Source organism: Balaenoptera physalus (assembly GCF_965194825.1).
Source record: "Balaenoptera physalus genome assembly, chromosome: 10".
NCBI lineage: Eukaryota > Metazoa > Chordata > Mammalia > Artiodactyla > Balaenopteridae > Balaenoptera > Balaenoptera physalus.
Window position 1 is genome coordinate 78,018,176 of NC_138889.1, and position 18,297 is coordinate 78,036,472.

General features: G+C 37.9%; 1 protein-coding gene across 3 annotated transcripts in view; it reads left to right on the forward strand.

Annotated features, from left to right (window-relative positions):
* The window catches only part of NELL1 (neural EGFL like 1), an 856,536-nt gene that overhangs the window by 595,706 nt on the left and 242,533 nt on the right, over positions 1-18,297 (forward strand). The gene's annotated exons all lie outside the window — the stretch shown is intronic.

The window sequence follows — 18,297 nt, forward strand, 5'->3', positions numbered from 1 at the left end:
TAAATTGTCAATTAGTTTAAAAAATTTTAAATGAATAAAAATATCTTCTGTGTTTGTCCTAATATTTACCATCCCTGGCAATCTTTATTCCCCTCCTCCCCCCCTTTTTTTAAGAATCAATTTTCTATCTGGTATTATTTTCCTTCCACATGAAGAACTTCCTTTAATAAAGTTCAGGTTTGCTGGTAAAGTCTCTCAGCTTTTGTTGGCCTGAAAAGTATTTTGCCTACTTTTTGAAGGATATTTTCACTGGATATAGAATTGTAGCCTTTTTTTCTTAGTACTTAAAAGATGTAATTCCTTTGTCATCTGCTTGTTTTTGTTTGTGTGCTTGCTTTAAAAAAAAAAAACACTGAAAATCTTTGTCTTATGACTGGATGTTTAATCTATTCAAATTTAATGTTATTTTTATAGTTGGATTTATGTATACCATTTTACTTTTTGTGCTCAGTGTGTCTTGTGTCCTTTTTTAAAAGACTCTATTTCTTGTTAATGCTTTTTTTAAAATTAAGTGAATATTTTTTAGTATAGCATTTTAATTAATGACTTTTTCACTAGATGTTTTGAGTTATTTTTTTTAGTAGGTGATCTAAAGCTTACCATATGCATTTTAACTTACGAGAATCTATGTCAGATTTATATTCATTTAATTCCAGTGAAATACAGAAATACCCCTATATTGCTCTATTTCCTCTTCCTTTTGTGCTATTATTATTACACATACTACATATATATATGTTAAAAACCCAACCATGCATTGTTGTGATTCTTTGTATAATTTCATACCTTTTAAAGTAGCTGAGAGAAGAAAATAGAACAATGACATGGTTTATAAATTTTGTTGTTGTGTTCTTATTTGCCATTTTTGGTTCTCTTCTTTTATTCCTGTGAATATGAGTTGCCATCTAATGTGAATTCCTTTTGCCGATATAGCTTTGCTTCCGCTCACATTCTTTGTGTGGTTTTGTTAAATATATTATAGTTACATATGTTATAGGCCCAGTAATATAATTGCATGCACACTGTTTTACACAAATGCATTTTAAATGAGTCAAGAGAAGAAAGGAGAAGAAATATGCATTTATACTGTGTTATAATTGCATAAGTACCTTTACTGTTTTTTCTTTTTAAATATGGGCAAGAATCCCATTTGGGGTCACTTGTTTTAAACTGAAGAACTTCCTTTAATAGTTCTTATAAATGAGCTAGATAGCAACAAATTTTCTCGGTTTTGTTTATCTGGGCATGTTTTTATTTTTTCTCATTGCTGAAAGATTTTTTTTCTTATCTAAGTCTTTCTTTTATTTTTTTCCAGGTCTATTGAAAAATTATTGACAGACATCACTGTATAAGTTTAAGGTGTTCAGCATGATGGTTTGATTTACATATATTGTGGAATGATGACCACAAAAGGTTTAGTTAAGATCCATCATCTCATACAGATAGAATAAAAAGAAAAGAAGAAAAAAATTATCCTGGTGATGAGAACTCTTACGATGGATATTCTTAACAATTTTCATATGTATCATACAGCAGTGTTAACTATAGGCATAGTGTTGCACATTACATTCCTAGTATTTATTTTATCGCTGAAAGTTTGTACCTTTTGACCACCTTTCTCTGATTTCCCGTGGCCCCTTCTCTGGTAACCACAAATCTGATCTCTTTTTCTATGACTTTGTTTTGTTTGTTTGTTTAAGATTTCACATATAAGTGAGATCGTACCGTATTTGTCTTTCACTGTCTGATTTATTTCACTTGGCATAATGCCTTCAAGGTCCATACATGTTATTGCAAATGGTAGGATTTCCTTTTTCTTTTTTTATGGCTGTGGGTTTGTATGTGTATATATGTATGTATGTGTGTACATGTATATAAATGCATGCCTCAACTTCTTTATTCATTTATCCACTGATGGACACTTAGGTTGTTTCCATGTCCTGGCTATTGTAACAATGCTGCATGGGACATAGAGGTGAATATAGCTTTTCAAGTTAGTGTTTTTCTTTCCTTTTGATATATTCTTAAAAGTAGAATTGCTGGATCACATGGTAGTTCTATTTTTAATTTTTTAAGGAACCACCATACAGTTTTCCATAGTGGGTGCACCAGTTTACAATCCAGCCAGCAGTGCACAAGGGTTTTCTTTTCTTCTCATCCAATCCAGCATTTGTTATCTCTTATCTTTTTGGTGATGGCCATTCTAACAGGTGTGAGGTGATATCTCGTGGTTTTGATTTGCATTTCTCTAATGACTAGTGATGTTGAGCATCTTTTCATGTACCTGTTGGCCATTCCTATATCTTCCTTGGAGATATTTTTCCTAGAAACAAGATTTTTGTTCATCAGCTTTATTCTTTCAGCACTTTAAATATGTCATCTCACTGTTTTCTGACCTCCATTGTTTCTGATGAGATGTCCGCTGTTAATCGCATTGAGATTCTCTTATGCGTGAGGAGTCGTTTTTCCTTTGCTGCTGTCCTAGATTTTCAACATTTTAACTGTGATCTGTCTGGGTTTGAATTTCTTTGTGTTTATCCTCTTTTGATTTTGTTGAGGTTTTTGAATGTGTAAATTAATGTTTTTCATCTAATATGGGACGTTTTAAACGTTATTTCTTTGAATATTTTTCTGTTCCTTTCTCTCTGTCTTCTCTTTCTGGTATCCCAGTTACGCATATGTTGTGCACTTAATGGTGTCCCTCAGTTCTGAGACTCTTTATTTTTCTTCATTTTTTCTTCTTTCTTCGGACTGAATAATCTTTTGATCTATCTTCAAATTTGTTGATTCTTCTGCTAGCTCAGGTCAATTTTGGAGAGCACTTAGTAAATCTTTTATTTTGGTTATTGTAGTTTTCCACTCCAGAATTTTCATTTGGTTCATTTAAAATAAGTTTTTATCCCTTTATTGATATTCTGTATTTGATGATACATTATCATCATACCTTCCTTTACCTCTTTAAGTATGGCTCCCTTTAGTTCTTTGATTACATTTAGTGTAGCTGCTTTAGAGTCTTTGTTAAGTTCAATACCTGAGGCTTCTCACAGGCGTTTCTGTTGCCTGCTTTTTAAGTTTTTTTTTTCTGTGTATGGGTCATACTTTCTTGTTTCCTTGAGTAGCTCATATTTTTTTGTGTGTGTGAAAAAGTGGGCATTTTAGACAGTATATTTTAGCAACCCTGAATATTGATCCCCACCTCCAAGAGTTATATTTTTGCTGTTTGCTTGTTTGTATTTGTTGGTACAATTTCAGTGAATCCAATTTTCCTTGAAGTATGAAGTCTCTAATTTGCTCTTCAGAAGTATAGTCTTGAACATGCTCGTGGTCACCCTGGCAGATAGTCATTTTATCAGGCTCTCTCTTTCTCTGATCTCTTTTGTAAGCTGCCTGCCTCTATTGGTAACACACTAGTGGTAGCTCTCAAGCTCCACTAATTTCTCCTTGATTGCTCTGCTGTATTGGATAATCCTATGAAACATAATGTGCTCCACCATATGATTCAATTAAATTCAGACTCCTTTTCTGGAGAATATTTTGAGGCTGATCTTTGGAGTATATTCTGACCACAGGGGGTTTCTTTTTCACTGTCTCTTCCCCTGGTTCCCTCTGGTAAACTTGTTGACCTGGGGTTTAGCCTGTTGCTCATAAGGAGGTATCAGCCTCCTCTTAATTGCTTACCATCAAAATCTCTATTTTTTTCAGAGTGCCCTAAAGCTTGAACTTTTCCACATTCTTTTCTAAATAAAATCAGTTTCTTTGGGGGAGTGCTTTGGTATTCTTTCTTATGGCCTGTTGAGGTATGTTTTTAAGTTTAGTTTGAGTGAATCTAATATAGCCTTTACCCAAGGGGTTCCTTAGACCTATTTCTAAGTTTGGTTTTTTCTGGGGTCTCTACTTAATGCTCTGGGTATTCAGCAAGACCTCTCAACTTTTACTGGACAGAACTTGAATGTTTGCTATCCCTGTTAAGCTCCAATAAGTGCTTCAGGTCACAGTGCCCCATTAGTTCTTCTTTGCCTGGCTACTTGGAGTATTACTCCAAGGATGCACAGCTTTATGTTCAAATATTCAAGGGGTCCCATATGCAGACTTTTAAAACTTTCTCTGCTCGGTTTTCTCTTCTTGAGTACTCTGCCCTCAAATTCCAGTCACCTCTGCTTCCTCAGCCTCTAATCTTTGTCCCTAAACCTCAGCAAGACTGCTGTACCCTGCTGACTTTCCTTATACCATTGTCTGGAAAGTGCATCCAGGCAGAAAATTGAGGCAATCTTAGGGATTGCCTTATTTGTTTTCCTTCTGTGAGGCATAATCTCCCGGGCTTCTCATTGTTTGATTCCTGAAAATGGTTGTTTCATATATTTTATACAAGTGAAGTTGTTTAGGGTAGAAAGAATAATCATATCCTCTAAACTTATTGCAAGAAGTGGAAGTCCTGCCCATTTTTTTTTAACTTAGTGTTTTTCTTATTTATTTGAGGAAGCATCTCAAAAATGCCAAAATTTGACTTTGTCTGTTATATTAGCTGATATTTTCCTTTTATGTCATTTACCTTTAAATTATTTTTCACTGTCTTATGATCTTTATATTTTAATTTTTACATAACTAAATATATTGGTGTTTTCTTTGTAATTGCTTCCAACTAGAGATCAAGCATCTACCTAGAGTTTCTTTCATGGATTTTTTGGAGCTTCGTATTTTCTTTTTTTTAATTATTTATTTATTTATTTATTTATTTATGGCTGAGTTGGGTCTTCGTTTCTGCGCAAGGGCTCTCTCCAGTTGCGGCGAGTGGGGGCCACCCCTCATCGAGGTGCGTGGGCCTCCCACCGCCGCGGCCACACCCCCCCCCGTTGCAGAGCACAGGCTCCAGACGCGCAGGCTCAGCAATTGTGGCTCACTGGCCCAGCCACTCTGCGGCACGTGGGATCCTCCCAGACCAGGGCTCGAACCCGCGTCTCCTGCACCGGCAGGCAGACTCTCAACCACTGCGCCACCAGGGAAGCCCCATATTTTCTTTTAAATTATTATTCTACTGAGATTAGTTTTGGTATTGTGATAAGATCATTTTGTACATCTTTTGTTCTAATTTTCTTCAAATCATTTGTAGAAAAAGGTGTCGTATAAATAAAATAAATAGATGTCACTGGAAACTGGTTAAATATTTTTATCAATTATTTTAGAGTCCATGCATACCTATTCTGTGTCATGGATTTAAGGTCATTCTTGGGTAAAATGAGATTAAGACAGATCAGACTGCATGCTTCTTTTTAAAAGACAAAATATGTGCAAAATCAATAAAAATGGAAATGAGGACATAAAGACTAAGACAAGCACTAAGGAGCAAAGCAGCAGCCAAAATGGATAGTTCTAATTTAAGGTAGTGGTTACAGTGACCAGACTTGCAGTCAGAAAGATCTAGATTTGAATTCTGGCTCTAACACTTACTACCTTCTTGATCTTTATCTCCATTATTTCGAGGTTATGCTTAAATTGAAATTGGACGGTTCCTGACACATCACCACTGTGGTCATTATCGTTGTTGTGATTGTAGTGGTGAAAGTCAGAAATATAAAAAGTTGGAGATGCAGTTTCAATGACGTGATTGGGCAAGGGTGAAGGAGTGTGGTCTGGCCTTTGCTCTCTTTATAATAAGATAAGTAGAATGGTGTGAGCTATGTGTTTCTAAGCTTGCTTCCATATGTAAGTATATATGTATGTATGCCTGTATTTAGCGTCACTAGGTACTTCCCCTAGATCCATCTCTTTCTACTTACTGGTACCATGAGTTGCCATATAATTCAGTTCCTGACCTTTGCACAGGGAGGCACTAAACGTTGAAGCACTGAGTGGGGGAAACAGGTGGAAGGTGGAGTGTGGGGAGAAAATGCATAGTTGGCAGTGTTTGCATGACTTTCCCTATCCCATTGAGTACGTGTTCTGTTTGGTTTATCTGTTCTTCATAGACACGTGTGTAAACCAGATCAGACAAAATCGGCTCTTTCCTCCTTTGCTCAGAGGAAGCTTTTAGTGAAAATACACTGGAATAGGAATAAGGATCACTGAATTGAAATTCCCTTTTCTGCACTGTGGAGCTGTATAATTTTAGGCCGGTTTCTTTTCCTCTCTGGTTTCTACTTTGCTACTAGGATGTATAATCAGTAGGGCCAGAGAAAGTCCTGCATATGCATCAAAGTTTATTCACTTATTAAATTTTCAATCAAGTCCTTATTGAGTGATTTCTGTGTGTTAGGTGCTGGGGACACAGCTGTGTAACAGTCACAGAGCTTCTCCTTGTCCCTATCCTCAGGGAATTTATCTAGAGGGATAGACGGACATTAAACAGGGGAGCATATGTACAGTGACTGCCACAAAGGAGAGAGGCCAGGTGTCATGGGTGATAAAAAGTGTAGGCCAGTGGTTGGCAAACTTCTTCTGCAGAGGGACAGGTAGTAAATATTTTAGGCTTTATGAGCCAATAAGCAAAATGGAATAATTGTTCTTACCAAACCGCCAGTCAGTTGTTTTCACATTTTACATTTTAAAATTTTTAAAAAGTCTTAAGTCACATGGGCCTTACAGAAACAGACAGCGGGCTGTAGTCTGCTGACCCCTCATTAGGCCAAGTATATAATACGTAATGTAGTCTGCTGAGTATTATATCTCTGTCCAGAGAGTGTTAATGGTCACTATTTTCTTAAAGGATTTGTGTGAGAGAGATCTCCCTGGCTTTCTACTTCCACCTATCTCTACTTTATTTATCTCTCTATATATATTTATATCCTCATAGAATTCAAAAGTATGAATGAAATACATGCAGCTGTTCTTACCAATACGTTTTTGTTATTTTAATTCAGCTGCCGATGTGGATCCTCTGGGAGAGGACTGAACCATTTCATTAGTTTCCATACAATGTTCTGGTGACTTTAGTGGTAAAGTTACTGTGATTGTGTAGATTCTGTGACAGTGGCTGGATTAATCACCTGTATGTTGTGCTGTATCTGCTGAGGCAGCTGGGGAGGGAGACTGAGAACAGGTACTGTGGGAGCAGACAGAGGAAGAGAAAAGAACAGCTCAGATACCTACTGTCCCAGAGCAAGATCAGCCAACTCGTTAGTTTTGACTCTCCATTGTTTCATAGGTTAAAAAAATCTGTTTGTACTTAATAGAATCAGAGGCATGGTATCCTCTGTGAACATACTAAGCTATTTGCAGAGGTCCCTGAAGAGCAATCTAATTCAATTAGAAAAGAAAGAACATTTAATACTTTTAAAAACTCATTAATGATATTGCAAAATACAAAAGCCAAACCTTTTTTTTTTTAAATTGGCACTTAAAATGTCTGAAACACTTTAAAATGTGCTGAATTTTATTCATTCTACTGTAAAGCTATCCTACGTTTTCGATTCAAGCATTCCTATAGGTACCCCTAAATATTTTTTTTGGCAGTTACACCAAGAACTAGAAAAAGACAAAAGATTCAAATGCATTCAATTTGACTTTATAAATTTCCTTTATTTCCCTCTTTCTCCCTCTTGCTCTCTTTCTCCTTTTTTTCTCACTTTCCCCTTAATTATCTCAGTGTCTTACTTTTTTCTGATCTTATTTTATGTAAACTAAGGAAAGAGCTGTGGCTGGGGAAAATGCCAAAGATCTAATCAACGAATTGTCAATAATAACCATGTGACTCAAGCCATAAATCACTTTGGATTAAGCATCAACCTTCATCTGGGTATGAAATTTCCAATGCCATTTATTTGTTATCTGCCAATGGAGATTAAAATGTCCGGTTCCCAGGAGACTTTTCAGAAATGGGTGGATCCTCACTGCCAGGGCAGCTGGGAAGCTGCCTGCCTGAAGACGGTCAAATAAAGGCAATGACATTGCTAGGTCCTTTTCTTCCCTAGAAACTAGAATCCATGTATATACGACATCCAGTTAGAGAGTGAAACTTTGGTCAAGCCATTATGTTTTGCATATCATGCCAAACACATCTTAGATTAGAAGAGCAATCGACTGATGATCTTAATGTTACGTGTATATTGTGTGTGTGTGTGTGTGTGTGTGTGTGTGTGTGTGTGTGTGTATTATTTGCCCTCTGGATATATTGTTTAACAAAGTGAAGAAAGAGCCTTTCCATGAAACTCCTGTGATTAAAATAATAACTAATATTTACTAAGCATTTGCTATGTTCTAGAGTCTAATTCCTTTACTTACAGGTGTTATTTGATTTTCTCAATCACCCTGTGAAGTAATTAATTCATTATTTCCATTTTCAGAAGAATTTCTAAGGCATAGAGTGGTTAAGTTTTTGGCCCGAAGTCACACCATTTGTAAGTGGAAGGGCCAGGATTTGAACCTAGTGTCCAAAGCTATGCTCTTACTACACTGTACCAGTCCTATCACCTTCCTTCATAGACATTTTCATAATTTGCAGTTCTGTATTTCCTTGTGTGAGTATCTTTTTATAATGTCCATTTCCTCCCTAGACTATAAGTCCCATGAGTATAAGATTGCAGCATTTTGTTCTCTGCTGCATTGCTAGAGCTTAGGTAGTGTTTTGCACACAGCAGGAAAGCACTAAATGAACATCTGTAGGAAAAATGAATGAACAATATGCTACAGGAATGGTGTTGTATAGCAAGCAGTAGTACCAAAGATAACATTTGTGACAAAGATGACAGATGACAAAGCATTTTTATCACAGTTGCCAAGAACTGCTCCCTTCAGCTCTGGGCAGTGGCCAACAGAACTTTGGGGTGTTTCACTGACCTAATGTTGCCAGTTGCCACCATGAATACCAGCTTTATCCCATCTGTAGCCTAACTCTCACAAATGAAACATCCACAGAGGCTTTCCAGCTGAGCCTCTTACCTCCTCCTCCCAATTCCTTCCTGCTTTCATTGAACTTTTCTTCATTTTCCAATAAGAATCAGAAGCAAAAGCTTTTGTTTGTTTTTATCTTTTGGAGGGATGTCATCAAAAGCTCTTTTTTTTTTTTTTACGTGATTTTTAACCTGTTCTAATGATCATAATAGCCCACTTTTTGCTTACTGGCCATAAATCAGTTACGATTCTCAACATTTTATGTGTATTAGCTCATTTAATTATCAGGAGAAGCCTATGAAGCAGATACTATTACGATCCCTAATTTTTAGATCAAGACACAGATACAAAGAAAACTTAAGCAATCTGTCAGGATTGAGCACCTGATTAGCTTGGTTCCAGAGTGTGCCATCTTAACCCCACACTATTATGATAATAACTTCTATGCCTCTTGGCCAGTATTGATTGTGTTGGGTCTACCCTCCACTAAGTCCTTTACATTTTTTCTTAAAGATATTCCCCAAACAATATCAGCAAAGTGGATACTATTAACTTCCACATTTTGCATAGGAGAAAACTGACTCATGAAGATTAAAATAATATGTCCAAGTTCACATAACTAATCAGATCATCAGTTCATATGGCTAATCAGAATCAAACCCCAAAGGCAGAGGTGATAGACTCAAAAGCCTTCCACTCTTGAGCAAAGTTTGCTTCAGTTCTGTTTGAATATTACCGTTTATCCCAAGTCTGTTTTAGAGTTAGGCCCATGAAAAATCAGCAACTGACATTTATGTAGTAATAGTTCTTGCACATTATTCAATACATTAAAAAATCTTTAACATTCTTTAGAGATGACCTATTCTAACATCAAAAATGTAATTGTGATGTCAAATCCGCAGCTTCTTATAAACTTCCTCAGGTTATGCCATAAACTTGCCCTGGAATATTAACTAGAACTTTTTATATGTATGTGAGTAATAGTAACACTCCCCATCTGTGTAGCACTTACAGAAACACGTTTATTTAGTAGTTACTCTCAGCCAGGCACTGTGCCAAGCCCTTTTACATTATTATCTTTTGAATCTCACAGCGACTGTATAGCGTGACTTTATCCCCATCTGTATACCTGATCCACTTGAGGTTTGTGGAAGCCAGTGACTAGCCCAAGCCAGAGTCAGTAAATGGGGAAAGTAGGTTTCATTCCCAGACCTGTTAATTCAGAATTTAGAGTCTTTCCAACTTGTGTTTCAATCTTGCTTGGTTCTATCGAAATTTATACATAAAAAAAGAACCAAATAGTTTAAGTGATTTGCTTGAGATCACAAAGTTAATAATAGGCAGAGGCCTCACTAGCATTAGGTCTTTTTTCTTCTAATCTGTTGCTTTTGGCACTACACTTAACACATCTCATACATGTACACATAGTATACACACATATTAAACAGATATGAAAATAAAATACTTTGCAGTTAAACTTACTTTTTAGTTTTAGTGTCTGTTTTCTTTCCTTTACTCAGGTGGCCCTTTAAATGTCTAACTGCTGAAGTGGTTACATTCAAGGATTATATAGCAAGAACAAGTCAAATTCCAAAACTCACAAGAAATAAAAGATATTCCCTTTGAAGATCTTACTGATATTCTGAGAGAGTAAGGCTTAAATAAAGAGGTAACTGGGTTGAAATTTCAGACCAATTTTGCATGTAAAAGCGTGGTGAGTTTTATACTCAGTTAAACAATATGCAGTCATTAGAATGGATATATTGTGAGAAGGGACTCCTGCGAAAGTTGTTTCAATGCAAAGAGTTATTAATGCAAGCTGGGGTCTTCTCAGTGAAATGGCAGTTTTCAAGGTACTTGGCTTGGAGCACTGAGTGTAATTTTTCCTAAAAATGGAACTGAAATGGAAGAGGCCAGGGAGGCTGAGTCAGTCTACATAATTTGTATCATAATAAAGTAAAGGATATTCTCTGGATCATTTTTGTTTTTCTCCTATGATCAAAGATAACATTAAAAAATCCATATAACCCCATCCATCACATTTGCTGTGTCATTGTATTAATCAGGATAGAAAAACTATGGCATTCTAATAGTAAACCATACAGTCTCAGTAGCTTATACTATAAAGTTTATTTCTTACATAAAGTCTGATGTGCACTGAATCACCCTCCTCCATCTTATACTTATGCCATGTGTTTGACATGGCTTCCAACACTGTGACAGCAGAAAGGATGGGTAGACAAGACCTACTGACTCTTATATGGCACATGTGCCTTCTACTCAGAGCCCATTGGCTAGAACTAGTCACATGACCCTGGCCAACTGCAGTGGAGGCTGAGAAATGTAGAAGAGCAAATGGTTATTTAGTGAATGATGTCTCCGACCCATTAACTATGACTTCTTCCCTTCCTCTTCTTCCAGGCTGCTTTTTCCTCTCCCACTTTTCTTTCTTCCAGTGCTTGTCTTCCTTCATCTTTCCTTGTTTCCCCTTCATTCAGCCACTATTTAACAAATTACATATCTCTTGTGCAGGGTGCTTGCGTGCCCTGAAGAGTGAGTGCCTCCTAAGTTATGTGCCTTATATGCTTCTCTTGTCTCACCCTCGTCCTGGCCCAGCTACTCTGTGCCACATGGTTTCTAAGTTGAGGAATATACAAGAGTCCAACATGATTCCCCACACTCCAGTTTCTTACAGTCTTTTGAGTGAGATGTGGCATGTAGGCAATGCAGTAGTAAAAGAGAATGCATGTGTCATACAACTTCTACAGGTAATGTGTGTGGGAGTTGATTCAATATTGTTCTGTATTCGGTAGCATTTGCTAAATGCTAATCAGAGCACTTTGCTGGACCACATACTAAGGGAGTAAGATAAATACAGTCCTCCTGCTTTATGAAGAGCAATTGCAATGGAAAGACATTGGAGAAAACATAAAATATGTGTGGTCACCCATCATGTGTACTTTAAATAGGTATAATCATTGTGTCAGAGGTTCGCAGACTTTTGCAGACTTTAAGCTCTGAGCGTAGCTTAAAATGTGTGAGATTATCTGGTCTAGGGGAAGGCCCAAGGTCCAGATCTATCAAAGCTCCTGAAAAGGTTATTTACTCCAGAGCTTCTGGAGTGGGTGCAGATACGGACTGCTCTTCTGTTTTCATGAAACTTTACCCCAGATTGACAGCAGCAAAGGTACTCTGACTCCTCAAAAAATATCCAACATCATTCATCCCTTGAAACTCCTGGCATGGATAGTATTGCAAGTAGGAAAGAAGCATTTCCTTTCTTTTTTTATGTCTAAAGAGAGCTGTCCCTGCCACAGGACTTGGAATAGCCCATAAAACTTGAGCAAAATGTTAATAAAGCATAGAAATAAATAATAAAACTATAAACTGGCAAAGTTTGATGAGATCTTGATTAACTGGGACAGAGATTGCTCTTAGGGGTCCAGGGATGGGCTTTAGGAAGACTGGAGACCCCCCTGAAACATTTGTGTGTATTTAGTTATATACATTTTTGAAGAAGGGTCTATCTATAAAAGATTAAGAGCCACTCACCTCATTTTAGAGAGGTGGAATCCCCAGTCCAAGAGATTTAAAGACATGCCAGATATCAAGCAAGTAATCAGGAATAAATCCACTTCTAGAGCCCTGTTGGTCTTATCCCCACCATTATGGGTTGAATTGTATGTCTCCCCCCACCCCCAATATTATTAAAGTCATGCACCCTTCGTACCTGTGAATGTTACCTTATTTGGGAATAGAGTCTTTGCAAATGTAATCAAGTTAAGATGAGGTCATTGGGGTGGCCCTAATCCAATATGACTGGTTTCCTTATAAGAAGAGGAAAACTCCATGTGAAACCAGGGATACACAGCAAGAAACGATGGAGGCACAGATTGAATTTGTGCACCTAGAAGCCATGGAGTGAGAGAATACATTTCTGTTGTTTTAAGCCACCAAGTTTGTGGTTATTTGTTATGGCAGCCCTAGGAAACGAATACACTCACTCATCACTCACTTTCCATATCCATACATTGTCTTTTTTTTTTTTTTTATCATGTTGGTGTCAGTGCTGACAATTATGTTTTGCTGTGTTTTTAAATGCATGTTTACTGGACCTAGTTTATGTACTTCCCCAGGTACTCTGAGCTCATCTGTCCCCTGAGCCTTGGCTGCTTGCCCTGCTTCCTGACTGGAATAGCTGAGCAATGGCTCCTGTCATTCTCACAATTCTAGTATCCCAGCCACCAACCAGAGTTTAGTGATTCTCTGACCTGTCCTGGGGTCTAGTGCCAGGCTTTGGGACCCCCCTCCATCGTGCTGGCTCTGGGAGGCTCTGCAGCAGCTCCGATGTCTAAATCCAACCTGACCAGCCCCCAGAAGCTCTAGCTTCCCCAGCACCTCCACAGGGGTCAAATAATAGCATCTAAAATTACACGACAGTTGATGCTCTGTGGAGCAAACTTTGATGGAGAAAAGGCAGGAGTCATAAGGAGACAACATGTGAATTGTTTTCTCTCCTTCTTGCAGACTGTTCTGAGATGCAGAGGTTTTATAATGGTTCTTCTGAGATATATCCCACGTCACCAAGAAACCATTATCATTCACAATGTTATTTTGCTTTACCTACTGTAAAGGAAAGGCTGCTGTGTTTCCCAGTCTGGAAGCTCTTCAAATCCTGTCCTTTTAGGTTTTTATGGAGGCTTCATTTTGTAGGCATCGTTGATTGAAATATTAGCCATTGATGACTGAACTCAATCTTCAGCCCCTCTTCCCTCCCTGGAGGTGGGGGATGGGGGCATGGCTGAAAGTTCCAACCAGCTAATCATGTTCCAACCAGCTAATCCCTGAAAGGGATTTATTATGAATAACAAAAGGTACCCATTTCACCTTTATATTGTGGAACGGGGAACAAAACTAAATATTTTTTTTAAAAGATGTCCCTACAGCTCTTACATAGGAAATTACAAGAGTTTTAGGAGCTATGTGCCAGGAACTGTGGATGAAGATTATTATTATATCACAATATCATACCTACTGTTATGGGTTGAATTGTGTTCCCACAAAATTCATATGATGAAGCCCTAGCCCCCAGTATCTCAGAATGTCATCTCACTTAGAAATAGGGCTGCAGGTATAATTAAGATAAAGTCATAGTGGAGTAGGGAGAGCCCCTAATCCACTATGACTGGTGTCCTTATAAAAAGGGGAAATTTGAACACACACACACACACACACACACACCATATGAAGATGAAAGCAGAGTTCAAGGTGATATTTCTGCAAGCCAAGGAATGGCAAAGGTGGTCAGCAAAGCACCAGAAGCTAGGGGAGAGGAGCATGGAACAGATTCTCCTTCATAGCCCTCGGGAAGAACGAATGCTACCAACACCTTGGTCTTGGACTTCTAGCCTCCAGAACTGTGAGACAATGAAGTTTTGTTGTTGAAGCCACCCAGTTTGTAGTACTTTGTTATGGCAGCGTTAGCAAACAGGCATAACTACTTCTCATTGTCTCTCTTTCCCTCTTGTTTTCACTGGATTGCACCAACTTCCCTCCCCCATCTGCCGCCCCCGCCACAATAAACATTCAAACTTGTCTCAGGCTCTGGTTTCCATAAACTTAAAGCTAATTTACCTTTTACTCCTATTTTGGCTTTAATATGTGTGTGATTATCCCTGGATTGGGCACTGACTTAGTGAGAAGAGATATGATGTATCATTTTCTTAGAAAAGCTCACAGTTTTTAGCTATGCCTAATTTGTAAAGCACTAGGAATCAACAAAGGCAGAACGTTTCATGTTATACATCTACAAAGTGACAGAGTTCAGAAAAGGGAGTCACATCATCAGCTTCTAGAACTGCAAAATGAACTATTAACTATGGGACCCTATTTTATCTGTGTGGTTTCCTAGCATTGCCAAAAGCATAAACTTGTATTTAGTGTATTCTGTATGTATTTTTGAATTCTCACAAAGGGGCTTGTGGCAGGCAAAGGGGAGTCTTATTCCAAAAGGGATACTCAGGCATTTGTAAACAAGGCCCCGTGTTGGTAATTCAGGCAAAGTAATTAGAGTTTATGACTGTGGGAGTCTGGAGTATATGTGATGAATGGTATTAACTGGGAGTGAATTGATGCTGGTGGGTAAGGAAAGATAATTTCTCCAGCTAAGTCCACATGGCCAGTAGCTGAAACTATTCCCCAGACCAATCCATTATCTCCATCAAGAGGCATTTATTAAATGTTTATTTGCATATCATACTATGATAAAGGGAGGAACCAACCAGCTCTTGGAACACACTCCCTTGTGTTAATAGATAAACTGAGGCACATTAAAATGTCTAAGAGTTTACTTTAGCAAACATCAATTAAAATCCAGCAGCACTCTACCAGCAGGAGCTATAAAGGAAGGGCTTTTGTAGAGCAGACATAGAGACAAAGCAAGGAAGTTATGTGATTGGCTATAGCTTAAGAGCTTGCCTTTTTTGGGAAAGACTGGTTGGCTGTTTGTGATTGGTTCTTCTTAAGTTTAGATTTCTTAACCTCGAGGCATTTTCAGGAATTGACACTAGCTTAGGTTTCCATTTGCTTACCTAGGCTCCTGATGCATTAGAGTCGGCTTAGCCTAATGGCTTCCTTGTTTAATTACTTTAGTACTTGACATACGTCATCTATTTAAGTTTGGAGAAAAGAGCAAGCAAACTTCATACGGAGTTTAGCGCTTCAAATAAAGAAACTTATGTACTTAGTAATAACTTTTTTTTTGAGAGGAAACCAACTGAGATCTCATTTTTCTTGTTCAGAGTTTCCAAATATCTCCATAGTTAGAGATTCATGTGAGCTTGTTTATGTATATAACTGATCAAAATATGGAATTGACTCAAGATCTCTGATTTTTGCTTCCAAACTAAACTCTCACTACCCAAGGGAGATGTGTACAGCAGTACAATGGACTGTAACATCTGTGATGCCAGGGCCAAGTCTGAACTGTCTCCAGTGGGTCCTGAGTACCTGCAAAAAGCTTGGGTGAGAGAAGGTATGTAAAATCATCTGTTAAATGACAAAGCCCTCAGTTCTGGTTGGATTCAATACAGATAATTTCTCAGGACAGTTCCATAAAGGAAGACATCAAATCTCTGTTAAGCACCTGTCATGTCCCAGACTCTATACTAATCACTTTACATAATCCCTAGCGAGACCCTTCCCTTTATTTTAAAATGGTTATAATAGTATCTGTTTGATTTTTTATGGCAATAGAAGGAATCAAGTAATAGTATGTGAAGAACGTGGCAGTGTGTCTGACATAGAGCACATTTTCAGTTACCTTTCTCTTCTTTATGCAGCTGTTGTTAACTTTTTCTTCTTTCCTTTATTATATTCAATATACACCCAACCTGCCTCACATTGATTTTCTATGTCTCTATTTAGGTGATGAAAAAGCTTGTCAGAGATGCTGGCTATGTTTAACATCATTTTAAAGGAAATTCCTCAGTGACGCCCATCTTCCTCTTCACTGGTCTCCTTCCTTTAATATTATTGAATGATAGTTTCGCCACAACCACAGCCTAGACCTCTAATATCTATCACTGGTACTATTGAATTGTTTCTAAGCCTAACAGCTTCTAATTTTGTCTCTTGCAATTCATACTCCTCTGTCCTCTAAGAGACATCTAGCCAAAATACAAATTTTTTTTAACATCTTTATTGGAGTATAATTGCTTTACAATGGTGTGTTTGTTTCTGCTTTATAACAAAGTGAATCAGCTATACATGTACATATATCCCCATGTCTCCTCCCTCTTGCATCTCCCTCCCACCCTCCCTATCCCACCCCTCTAGGTGGTCACAAAGCACCGAGCTGATCTCCCTGTGCTCTGCGGCTGCTTCCCACTAGCTATCTATTTTACATTTGGTAGTGTATATATGTCCATGCCACTCTCTCACTTCATCCCAGCTTACCCTTCCCCATCCCCATCCCCGTGTCCTCAAGTCCATTCTCTACGTCTGCGTCTTTACTCCTGTCCTTCCCCTAGGTTCTTCATAACCATTTTTTTTTTTTTAGATTCCATATATATGTGTTGGCATACGGTATTTGTTTTTCTCTTTCTAACTTACTTCACTCTGTATGACAGACTCTAGGTCCATCCACCTTACTACAAATAACTCAATTTCATTTCTTTTTATGGCTGAGTAATATTCCATTGTATATATGTGCCACATCTTCTTTATCCATTCATCTGTCGATGGACACTTAGGTTGCTTCCATGTCCTGGCTATTGTAAATAGAGCTGCAATGAACATTGTGGTACATGACTCTTTTTGAATTATGGTTTTCTCAGGGTATATGCCCAGTAGTGGGATTGCTGGGTCATATGGGAGTTCTATTTTTAGTTTTTTAAGGAACCTCCGTACTGTTCTCCATAGTGGCTGTATCAATTTACATTCCCACCAACAGTGCAAGAGGGTTCCCTTTTCTCCACACCCTCTCCAGCATTTATTGTTTGTAGATTTTTTGATGATGGCCATTCTGACTGGTGTGAGGTGATACCTCATTGCAGTTTTGATTTGCATTTCTCTAATGATTAGTGATGTTGAGCATTCTTTCGTGTGTTTGTTGGCAATCTGTATATCTTCTTTGGAGAAATGTCTATTTAGGTCTTCTGCCCATGTTTGGATCAGGTTGTTTGTTTTTTTGATATTGAGCTGCATGAGCTGCTTGTAAATTTTGGAGATTAATCCTTTATCAGTTGCTTCATTTGCAAATATTTTCTCCCATTCTGAGGGTTGTCTCTTCGTCTTGTTTATGGTTTCCTTTGCTGTGCAAAGCTTTTAAGCTTCATTAGGTCCCATTTGTTTATTTTTGTTTTTATTTCCATTTCTCTAGGAGTTGGGTCAAAAAGGATCTTGCTGTGATTTATGTCATAGAGTGTTCTGCCTATGTTTTCCTCTAAGAGTTTGATAGTGTCTGGCCTTACATTTAGGTCTTTAATCCATTTTGAGTTTATTTTTGTGTATGGTGTTAGGGAGTGTTCTAATTTCATTCTTTTACATGTAGCTGTCCAGTTTTCCCAGCACCACTTATTGAAGAGGCTGTCTTTTCTCCACTGTATATGCTTGCCTCCTTTATCAAAGATAAGGTGACCATATGTGCGTGGGTTTATCTCTGGGCTTTCTATCCTGTTCCATTGATCTATATTTCTGTTTTTGTGCCAGTACCAAACTGTCTTGATGACTGTAGCTTTGTAGTATAGTCTGAAGTCCGGGAGCCTGATTCCTCCAGCTCCGTTTTTCTTTCTCAAGATTGCTTTGGCTATTTGGGGTCTTTTGTGTTTCCATCGAAATAAAAATTTGACCATTTATTCCCTTGTTTAATCTTTTCAGTAGCCTGGAATAGCCTACAGATAAAGCCCAGACCCTGCAGCATGACATACAAGACTCTTTGTAACCAGGCCCCTACCTTCCTCTTGAAACTTGCAT